The sequence below is a fragment of the Hypanus sabinus genome, chromosome 4 (assembly GCF_030144855.1).
Source record: "Hypanus sabinus isolate sHypSab1 chromosome 4, sHypSab1.hap1, whole genome shotgun sequence".
Lineage (NCBI taxonomy): Eukaryota > Metazoa > Chordata > Chondrichthyes > Myliobatiformes > Dasyatidae > Hypanus > Hypanus sabinus.
This window is the reverse complement of record NC_082709.1, coordinates 187621825-187633723: the sequence shown is the minus strand read 5'-3', so window position 1 is coordinate 187633723 and position 11899 is coordinate 187621825. Positions and strand designations below refer to the sequence as shown.

Genomic DNA, 11899 nt, shown 5'->3' with positions numbered 1-11899 from the left:
AACCTTCACACCACGGCTACAATGATGAATAAATTCAAGCGAATGAGTCAGAAAAATTGTATCTTTATTGGTGAAGAATTTGAGCAGGTGATGATACAGATGTAATTCTGTCATTACAAAAAAGGATCGGTAATCTTAGAACTAGAGTACTGAATGCATTTCAGCCTCCTTACCTAAAAGGATAAACTAGCTAGAGATAGAGAAAGAGAGATAGACAGAGAGAGATAGAGATATAGAGATAGACAGAGATAAGAGAGATAGCAATAGTTAGAGATCTAGAGCAGAGATAGAGCAGGAGAGAGAGAGAGATAGAGAAATAGAGAGATAGAGAGGAGAGAGAGAGAGAGAGACGAGAGAGAGAGAGAGAGAGAGAGAGAGAAGGAGAGACCGAGAGGAGGAGAGAGAGAGGAGAGAGGAGAGAGAAGAGAGAGAGAGAGAGAGAGAGGAGAAGAGAGAGAGAGAGGGAGAGAGAGAGGGAGAGAGAGAGAGAGCAAGCATTGGCCCAGGAGATTCTGCAGATGCTGGGAAATTCAGAGCAACTCAACAAAATGTTAGAGGAACTCAGCAGATCAGGCAGCATCTATGGAGGGGATTGAGCAGTTCTGATGAAGGATCTAGAAACTGAAACACTGACTACTTATTCCTCTCCATGGATGCTGCCTCACTATTAAATTTCTCCAGAACTTTCTGGTGTGTCCTCTGTGGAGGTGTGTGGCAAGGTGGAGATATGTCTCTACCAAAGGAGGTGGTAAAATGCTCCTTCTCTCTGCTAACCTGCAGGCCACCCTTAGGCACGATGTAGCAACTGCTTAGCCCCCCGATCAGGGTCACATGAAGCCATGGGGAGCAGGTGGTGGATGATCATATGAGCAGCTGGTGATATCACAAGTCCTGGTTATTTGACCAGACACCAGGCAGACAATCTTTGAAGAGTATTGATAATGGCTGGGGTCCCTATCTTGTAAAGACACTGCCCAGAAGGCAATAGCAAGCCACTTCTGTAGAAAAACTTGCCTATAACAATCGCGGTCATGGGAAGACCTATGTCGTACGACACGGCACATAGTGATGATGATGAATGTTTGCAGGAGAGCAGCAAACGTTCATTAGACTGGTGTCTACAATGATCTCATACAAAGAGAGATTGAGTAGATGAGGCTTCAGTTCTCTGTTCAAATCAATGAATGGTGCAATAGCGTTGTGGTCAAGTGCAATGCTTTACAGCATTAGCGATCTTGATTTCAATCTCAGCCACCGTCGGTAAGGAGCACTCTCTCCATCACTGTGTGGGTTTCCCCCGGGCGCTCCAGTTTCCTCCCACTATCACAAAGACATATGGGTCAGGGTTAGTAAGTTCCTGGGCATGTTATGCTGGCGCTGTGAAGCATGCTGACACATGCAGGGCTGCCCCTAGCACATCCTCAAACTGCAGGTGGAGGTTGATAGGTTCTTGTTTAGTCAGGGTATCGAAGCTTATGGGGTGAAAGCAGGAGAATGGGGTTGAGAGGGATAATAAATCAGCTGTGATGGAGCATTTGACAGCCAAATGGCCTAATTCTGCTCCTATGTTTTGCGATCTTATAGAACGATGAATCCAAAGAAACTATACATCAAGATGTAACAAAGAGACAGACAAAGGCAGAAGAACAAAATACACGGATGGTTAAATAGATTGCCAGCAGCTCCTGGCTGAAGCAAAATGATTCTTCACTCCCTTCTTCAACAAGATAATATACCCGCTACAAATTGTGGCCATTTAGTTAACATTTCCTTTCATCAGCAAATAAAGCACATGGGGGAAAAGTGTTCGGGAAAGGGATTGGGGTCAGCCATGGTGATAAAAAAGCATTGTGATGGAGGGCAGTAAATTACGTGGATAATGTGGAGAGGAGCTCACCGTAGCAATCCATAATACATCCTGTTTTACATATTCCCTCTCCCTATAAGTCAACAGGTGGATGGGCTTGTCATCAAACTGCAATTCTGAGGAGATGGCAAAGGCATCATTATCAGACATTAGCACCGCCACACAGACAGATACACGCTCCAGGTCAAGCATGCTTCCGCACACCATTTTCTACAGGACCTGTGATTAGCTTCACAAGGCTGAAGTAATATTAATGCAGCCAGAAAGGACCCTGACATTGTCTGGCAAATGAAAGCAAGTCCTGAAGGTGATGGGTATGCCTCCCTCAGTCGCACATCCGCACGTCATCTGTTGGAATCAAAATATTCGCAATGGGGCATATTTTACCTTCTTTTTAGTCACTGCAGGGTGTCACAGTAGCATAGCAGTTAGCACAACACTTTTTCAGTGCCAGCGATCAGGGGTTCAATTCCCATCGCTGCCTGTACGGAGTCTGGGTATTCTCCATGAAAATCTGCCAGTTTCCTCGGGCTGCTCCAGTTTATTGCCATAGTCAAAAGACAAACACGCCTGCGTTGGTGACCCCAGCACATCCTTGGACTTTGTTGGTTGTTGATGTAAATGACATATTTTGCTGCAAGTTTTGATGTACACGTGACAAATAAAGTTAATCTTTAATTGCTGAAACTTGCAACAGTGTTATTGAGTGCTCACTGGGGTCGTTATGGGTAGGATGTTCCTCTTGGCTGAGGAACCCAGAACAAGGGTTGGACTGAGAGGAGCAGAAACCTCATTACAAGGGTAGTGAATCTGTGGCACATAGAACATTACAGCACAGTACAGGCCCTTTGGCCCACAATGTTTTGCCAGCCTTTTAACCTACTCTAAGATCTTACCTCTGCCATCTCCCCCATACTTTCCTCCCATCATCTTAAAAATAGCTACTTCCACCCTGAGAAGTCATTTCTGGCTGACCATTCAAATTTATTAATACACCTTTATCAAACCACCTCTCATCAGTCAATGAAGGTGAATGAGCAAGTGCAACAGGCAGTGAAGAGGGCAAATGGAATGTTGGTCTTTATTACAAGGGGAATTGAGTACAAGAGCAAGGATGTCCTTTTGCATTTGTACAGGGCCCTGGTGAGACCACACCTGGAATATTGTGTACAGTTTTGGTCTCCAGGTTTAAGGAAGGACATTCTGGCAATTGAGGAAGTGCAGCAAAGATTCACTAGGTTGATTCCTGGGATGGCAGGGCTGTCTTACACAGAGAGATTGGAGAGATTGGGCTTGTACACACTGGAATTGAGGAGATTGAGAGGGGATCTGATGGAAACGTTTAAGATAATTAAAGGATTTGATAGGATTGAGGCAGGAAATATGTTCCAGATGTTGGGAGAGTCCAGTACCAGAGGGCATGGATTGAGAATAAGAAGTCAGTTATTTAAAACAGAGTTGAGGAAGAGCTTCTTCTCCCAGAGAGTTGTGGAGGTGTGGAATGCACTGCCTCGGAAGACGGTGGAGGCCAATTCTCTGGATGCTTTCAAGAAGGAGCTAGATAGATATCTGATGGATAGGGGAGTCAAGGGATATGGGGACAAGGCAGGGACTGGGTATTGATAGTGAATGATCAGCCATGATCTCAGAATGGCAGCGCAGACTCGAGGGGCCGAATGGTCTACTTCTGCACCTATTGTCTATTGTCTTTTGCTCCAGAACAAAAAGATTCAAAGGTTTGTTATCAAAGCATATAACTCTGAAAATCTTCTTCTCCAGAGAGCCACAAAATGAAGAAAGAACAGAACGGCAGTACGATCATCAACCCCCAAATACCCCTCCCCACACAGAAAAAGGAATCAAAATAGAACAGACAGATCGACCCCCTATCCTCCGCCCCCCGCACACAAAAAAAACGAGAAAGATCAGGTGAAAAGCAGAGAATACAAAAAAACCATAAGACTAAAAAAAATTCCACAGTCCAAGTCCTCATCCAAAACGCAGAAAACCTGGGCAAAATTCTCCCTCTCCATAGCAGACCCATCTCACTAGCGATAAATAGACAGTCTCGCCTCTCCAGCAGCACAGCGATCCCCCAACAATAAAGCTTTGGACACTACCTCACTTTTTCTAATATACAATATTTCTGTTTTTGCACATTTTTAAAATAATCTATTCAAGATATGTAATTGATTTACTTGTTAATTTATTATGTTTTATTTTTTTCTCTCTCTCTCTGCTAGATTGTGTACTGTGTTGAACTGCTGCTGCTAGGTTAACAAATTTCACATCACATGCCGGTGATAATAAACCTGATTCTGATTCTGCAAAAAATAATGCAGGCAGTTGGCATTTCAATCTCTCTCCTCACTTTAATCAGCGAACAATGCAAGCTTTATTTGGCAAAATGGAGTCGCCATCAGCTTGCAGCCTTCTCACCACGAGATTACCACACTCTACCTCTGTCCCCTGGATCTCTCTTGGAGATTGCAGAACCCCAGTGATCTCCAAACTGCAAATCACAGGCTCCAACATTTCCAAAGTCATGCTCAAAACAAATGTAAACAAAATGAAAGAAGTGAAATATCTGGTTTCCTGATCTATCCAGAAGATGTCAGCCGAAGGAGCATTGTACACAGGTGCCATCTTGAGTGGAAGGTGGCCTGAGCTCACTCAACCTCTCTTCATAAATCATGCTCTCCAAACCAGGCAGAAAGTGGGATTCTCCTGCCTAGCAGGCTGTGGAGGCATGCTCTTTGGTTGGAGTGACCGAAAGAGTTTTTTTTAGATATTAAAGGAATCAAGGGTATGAGTAATGTGCAGGAACAAAAGTGCTGAGGTCATCAGCCCTGGCTAATAGAAGAGGATCAAGAATTTTATAGATACGTGAAAAGAAAAAGATTGGTCAAGACAAATGTAGGTCCCTTACAGTCAGAAACAGGTGAATTGATCATAGGGAACAAAGACATGGCAGACCAATTGAATAACTACTTTGGATCTGTCTTCACTAAGGAGGACATAAGTAATCTTCCGGAAATAGTAAGGGACTGAGGGTCTAGTGAGACGGAGGAACTGAGGGAAATACATGTTAGTAGGGAAGTGGTGTTAGGTAAATTGAAGGGATTAAAGGCAGATAAATCCCCAGGGCCAGATGGTCAGCATACCAGAGTGCTTAAGGAATTAGCCCAAGAAATAGTGGATGCATTAGTGATAATTTTTCAAAACTCCTTAGATTCTGGATTAGTTCCTGAGGATTGGAGGGGGGCTAATGTAACCTCACTTTTTAAAAAAAGAGGGAGAGAAAAACGGGGAATTATAGACCGGTGAGTCTGACATCGGTGGTGGGAAAATGCTAGAGTCAGTTATCAAAGATGTGATAACAGCACATTTGGAAAGAGGTGAAATCATCGGACAAAGTCAGCATGGATTTGTGAAAGGAAAATCATGTCTGACAAATCTTATAGAATTTTTTGAGGATGTAACTAGTAGAGTGGATAGGGGAGAGCCAGTGGATGTGGTATATTTAGATTTTCAAAGGTCCCACACAGGAGATTAGTGTGCAAACTTAAAGCACACAGTATTGGGGGTATGGTATTGATGTGGATAGAGAATTGGTTGGCAGACAGGAAGCAAAGAGTGGGAGTAAATGGGACCTTTTCAGAATGGCAGGCAGTGACTAGTGGGGTACCGCAAGGCTCAGTGCTGGGACCCCAGTTGTTTACAATAATGATTTAGTCGAGGGAATTAAATGCAGCATTTCCAAGTTTGCGGATGACACAAAGCTGGGCGGCAGTGTTAGCTGTGAGGTGGATGCTAAGAGGATGCAGGGTGACTTGGATAGGTTAGGTGAGTGGGCAAATTCATGGCAGATGCAATTTAATGTGGATAAATGTGAGGTTATCCACTCTGGTTGCAAGAACAGGAAAACAGATTATTATCTGAATGGTGGCTGATTGGGAAAAGGGGAGGTGCAACGAGACCTGGGTGTCATTGTACACCAGTCATTGAAGGTGGGCATGCAGGTACAGCAGGTGGTGAAAAAGGCAAATGGTATGTTGGCATTCATAGCAAAAGGATTTGAGTACAGGAGCAGGGAGGTTCTACTGCAGTTGTACAAGGTCTTGGTGAGACCGCACCTAGAGTATTGTGTGCAGTTTTGGTCCCCTAATCTGAGGAAAGACATTCTTGCCATAGATGGAGTACAAAGAAGGTTCACCAGATTGATTCCTGGGATGGCAGGACTTTCATATGAAGAAAGACCGGATCGACTGGGCTTATGCTCGCTGGAATTTAGAAGATTGAGGGGGATCTTATTGAAACATATAAAATTCTAAAGGGATTGGACAGGCTAGATACAGGAAGATTGTTTCCGATGTTGGGGAAGTCCAGAACGAGGGGTCATAGTTTAAGGATAAAGGGGAAGCCTTTTCGGACCGAGATGAGGAGAAACTTCTTCACACAGAGAGTGGTGAATCTGTGGAATTCTCTGCCACAGGAAACAGTTGAGGCCGGTTCATTGGCTATATTTAAGAGGAAGTTAGACATGGCCCTTGTGGCTAAAGGGATCGGGGGTATGGAGAGAAAGCAGGTACAGGGTTCTGAGTTGGATGATCAGCCATGATCATACTGAATGGCGGTGCAGGCTCGAAGGGCTGAATGGCCTATTCCTGCACCTATTTTCTATGTTTCTATGCTTCTAAGAAGAATGGTCAAAGAAGTGGCAGATGGAATACTTTACTTTATTGTCACCAAATTGATACTAGAGTGTATAATCATCACAGTGATATTTGATTCTGTGCTTCATGCTCCCTGAAGTACAAATTGAATTAAATATAATAAAAATTTAAATTATAAATCATAATTAGAAAATAGAAAAGGGAAAGTAAAGTAGTGCAAGTCAGGTCCGGATATTTGGAAGGTACGGCTCAGATCCGGGTCAGGATCTGTTTAGCAGTCTAATCACAGTTGGAAAGAAGCTGTTCCCAAATCTGGCCGTACGAATCTTCAAGCTCCTGAACCTTTTCCTGGAGGGAAGAGGGACAAAAGGTGTGTTGGCTGGAAGGGTCATGTCTTTGATTACCCTGGCAGCACTGTTCCAACAGCGTGCTGTGTAAAGTGAGTCCAAGGATGGAAGATTGGTTTGTGTGATGCGCTGGGCTATGTTCAAGATCTTCTGCAGCTTCTTCCGGTCTTGGACAGGACAACTTCCATACCAGGTTGTGATGCACCCTAGAAGAATGCTTTTTACGGTGCATCTATAAAAATTAGTGAGGGTTTTAGGGGACAGGCCAAATTTCTTCAGCTGTCTCAGGAAGTAAAGGTGCTGGTGGGCCTTCTTGGCAGTGGACTCTGCTTGGTTAGACCAAGTCAGGTCATTTGTGATATTCACCCTGAGGAATTTAAAGCTCTTGACCACCTGCGCGCCACTGATGTAGATGGGGTCATGTGGTCCGCTACTCCTTCTGAAGTCAACAACCAATTCCTTCGCCTTGCTGACGTTGAGGGATAGGTTATGCGATAGGTCATGCCATCAGGTTGGAGGCTAACCAGACTGAATATAAGGTGTTGCTCCGCCAACCTGAGTGTGGCCTCATCACGACAGTAGGAGAGGCCATGGACTGACATATCAGGAAGTGGAATTAAAATGGGTAGCTACTGGGAGATCCCACTTTTTCTGGCAGAGTGTAGGTGCTTGGCAAAGTGGTTTCACAATCTGCTTTGGATCTCACTAATATAGAGGAGTTCATACAGTGAGGCCCGGATACAATGGCTGACCCAAGCATACTCACAGGTGAAGTGTAGCCTCACCTGGAAGCTACACTTCAGGGTCCTGAATGGAAGTGAGGGAGGAGATGTAGCACTTGTTCCGCTTGCAGGGATAAGTGCCATTGGGAGATCAGTGGGAAAGGACGACTGGACAAGGGAGTTTCGTAGGGAGCGATCCCAGCAGAAAGTGTGGGGGGGGGGGTTGATGGGAGGGAAAGATGAGCTTGGTGGGTGGATCCCGCTGGAGACTGTGGAATTTACAGAGAATTATGAGCTGGACACGGTGGCTGGTGGGGTGGTAGGTGAGGACAAGAGGAACCTTATCCCTGGTGGGGTGTCAGGAGGATGGGGTAGAGGACAGACGTGTGCAAAATAGAACAGATATAGTTGAGGGCAGCGGTGATGGAAGGGAAGCCCCTTTCTTTGAAGAAGGACATCTCCTTAGTTCATCCTGAGAGCAGATGTGGCAGAGATGAAGAATTGAGAATTGGGATGGTGTTTCTACAAGTAATCTGGGTGGGAAGAGGTATAGTCCGTGGGTTTACAATAGACATCAATGGATAAGCAGCCTTCAGAGAGAGAGAAATTGAGAAAGGGGATGGTGGTGTCGAAATGGACCACATAAATTTGAGGGTGGGGTGCAAGTTGGAGGCAAGGTTCCTCATGAGTGCAGGAAGCAGCTCCAATGAAGTCGTCAACGTAGTGTAGGAGAAGTAGGGGAGTGACACCAATGACTGTTTCATGTAGTGGATAAACAGGCAGGCTTAGCTGGGACCCATGCGAGTGCCCATGGCTACACATTTTGCTTGAAGGCAGTGAGAGGAGCCAAAGGAAAAATTATTTAGAATAACAACAAGTCTTGCAAGATGGTGGGGAGTGGTGGTGGAGGGGAACTGGTTGGGCCTGGTGTCCAGAAAAAAAAAGGAGAGCTTTGAGGACTTCCTGGTGGGGGATGGAGGTGTACAGGAACTGGACATCCATGGTGAAAATAAGATGATTAGGGCCAGGGAACTTGAAATCATTGAAAAGATGCAGAGTGTGCGAAGTTTCGTAGATGTAGGTATGAAGGAACTGAACGGGGGGGGGGGGGAAGTAATAAAACAGAGCCAAGGTATGCTGATATGAGTTCAGTGGGACAGGAACAAGCTGAAACAATGGGTCTGCCCGGGTTTGTGGATCTTGGGAAGGAGGTAGAAACGGGAGGTGTGGGGTGCGGCAACTATGAGGAATGGGAGGTACGGCATGAGGAACGGGAGGTGTGAGGTGAGAGAACGATGATGAATGGGAGGTGGGGGAACATGAGGAAAGGGAGGAGGGGATGAGGGAACTATGAGGAATGGGAGTTGGAAGACGAGGGAAAATGAGGAATGGGAGGTGGAAGATGAGGGAAAATGAGGAATGGGAGGTGGGGGGTGAGGGAACAATAAGGAATGGGAAGTGGGGGGCTGAGGGAACTATGAGGAACAGTGGGGGTGAGAGAACAGAGATAAGGAGCAAATTCTTTAGACAGAGGAAGATGAATCCGTGGAATTCATTGCCACGGTCTGCTGTGGAGGCCAAGTAATTTGGTATATTTAAAGCAAAGGTTGATATATCCTTGGTTAGTCAGTGTGTCAAAAGTTACTGGGAGAAAGCAGGAGAATAGGGTTGAGGAGGATTATAAATCAGCCAAGATTGAATGGTGGAGCAGACTCAATGGGCAGAAAGGCCTAATTCTGCTCCCAAGTTTTATGATCTTATGGGTCAAAAAGTCTCTCGTGTTCCACTACCTGCTTTGTGCAGTAGACTGACATTGTTCACTTTGATGTAGTGCTCCTAGTGAGAGCGTATGATTGCACTCTGAGTGTCCACAAGACTGACATTGTTTACTTTGATGTAGTGCTCCTAGTGAGAGCGTATGATTGCACTCTGAGTGTCCACAAGACTGACATTGTTTACTTTGATGTAGTGCTCCTAGTGAGAGCGTATGATTGCACTCTGAGTGTCCACCACTCTAAATCAACCTGGTGTTGCTGATGCACTGATCTTACTGCTGGAACACTGTGCTCCTTCCCTTCCAGTCACCTGGGGTTTAATGGCAAAAAGCCTGAAGTCAGGGAGCCCAGAGGAACAAGCCCAAAGGTTGAGTCTGCGAGTCTGGGTCTGGAACTGGAGGTTGGACCCCAGGAAAGGAGTTTGAAGCCTAGTGCCTGCGAGTCTGGGCCAGAGACCAGAGGGTGGATTCCTAGTGTCTGCTAGTCTGGCCCAGGGAGTGGAGGCTAGAGGGTGAATGTCTGGGAGTCCAGGCCAGGAAAGGAGGTTGGAGTTCCAGTGTTTGTGAGTCTGTGCCAGAGACTGGAGGTTAGAGGGTTAGTGTCTGAGAGTCTGTCGCTGTTGTTGTCTTGCTTTGTTCTGTTGTTGTTAACGTTAGTGTGGTCCTGCTGAATGTGACAGGCTTGCTGTGTTACTGCTGGAACGTGCAGTGACACTTGCGGGCTGCCCCCAGCACTTCCTTAGGTTGCGTTGGTTGTTAATGCAAATGGTACATTTCACTGGTTATTTCAATGTGCATTTTCAACATCTAAGAGAAGTTCAGATACACGCAAGGATGGGAAGGGTATGGAGGGCTATGGTCCGGGTACAGGTCAATGGGTTTAGACAAAGTAATAGTTTGAACAGACTAGGTAGACCAAAGGGCCTATTCTTGTGCTGAAGTGCTCAATAACACTATGTGATAAATAAATCTGAAACGGAACCTAATTTGATGTCCAAGTTCTCTCCAGCACATAGAAAGCATGTTTGTTAATTGTCACACTGCTGGGAGTGTGTGTGACTGTCTCTTCTGGAATGGAATGGATGCACAACAGTGGGGAGGGAATGAACCCTGGCCCTATGACCATACCTGTAACCTCAGTGTGACCTCAGTGTTCACACAACCGATTCTGTAGATGCTGGAAATCAGCAGCTACACACACAAAATGCTTCAGGGATTCAGCAACACATACAAAATGCTGGAGGAACTCAGCAAGCCAAGCAGCATCTATGGAAAAAAGTCCAGTTGACATTTCAGGCTGAGACCCTTTAACGTTCCTCCAGCATTTTGTGTGTGTTTCTTGGATTTCCAACAATTGCAGGTTCTCTCTTGTTTAGGAATTCAGCAGGTCAGGCAGCGTCTACGGTGGGGGATAAGCAGTCAATATTTTGGGTTGAGACTCCTCCTCAGGACAGGAATGAGGGTCAGTATAAAAGGGTGGAGGGGAGTTGGTTGAGCGAGCGCTGGCAGCGATGGATCCATGTGTGAAAAGGGGAAGTCAGGCAGGTGGAGAGTGGGAATGATGTAAGAAGCTGGAAGGTGATTGATGAAAATGACTAATGGCTACAGATGGAATAGACCCATAGAACATTACAGCACAGTACAGGCCCTTCAGCCCTCCATGTTGTGCTGACCCATATAATCCTTAAAATTAGTACTAAACCCACATTACCCCAAAATCCTCTATTTTTCTTTCATCCATGTGCCTGTCCAAGAGGCTCTTAAATACCCCTAATGTTTTAGCCTCCACCACCATCCCTGGCAAGTCATTCCAGGCACTTACAACCCTCTGAGTTAAAAACTTACCCCTGATGTCTCCCCTAAACTTCCCTCCCCTAATTTTGTACATATGCCCTCTGGTGTTTGCTATTGGTGCCCTGGGAAACAGGTACTGACTATCCACCCTGTCTATGCCTCTCATAATCTTGTAGACCTCTATCAAGTCCCCTTTCATCCTTCTACGCTCCAAAGAGAAAAGTCCCAGCTCTGTTAACCTTTCTTCATGTGACTTGTTCTCAAACCAGGCAACATCCTGGTAAACCTCCTCTGCACCCTCTCCATAGCTTCCACATCCTTCCTATAATGAGGTGACCAGAATTGACCACAATACTCTAAGTGCGGTCTCACCAGAGATTTGTAGAGTTGCAACATGACCTCTCTACTCTTGAACTCAATCCCCGTTAATGAAACCTAGCATCCCATAGGTCTTTTTAACTACCTTATCAACCTGCGCAGTGACCTTGAGGGATGTATGGATATGAACCCCAAGGTCCTTTTGTTCGCCCACACTCTTAAGTAACTGACCATTAATCCTGTACTCAGTCTTCTGGTTTGTCCTTCCAAAATGCACCACCTCATACTTGTCTGGATTCAACTCCATCTGCCATTTTTCTGCCCAACTCTGCAGCCTGTCTATATCCTCTCGTAACCTTCGACAACCTGCAGCTCCATACACAACTCCTCCAATCTTCGTG

At 45.6% G+C, this 11899-nt stretch overlaps 1 long non-coding RNA gene across 1 annotated transcript in view; it reads left to right on the top strand.

Moving 5' to 3' along the window:
- LOC132393579 (uncharacterized) overlaps positions 1 to 8734 on the top strand; it is a 16719-nt gene extending 7985 nt beyond the window's left edge. The window contains exon 3 of the long non-coding RNA XR_009511983.1: positions 1585 to 8734. This is a non-coding gene — a long non-coding RNA (uncharacterized LOC132393579). The remainder of the gene's footprint in view (positions 1 to 1584) is intronic.
- The last annotated feature ends 3165 nt before the right edge of the window (positions 8735 to 11899 follow it).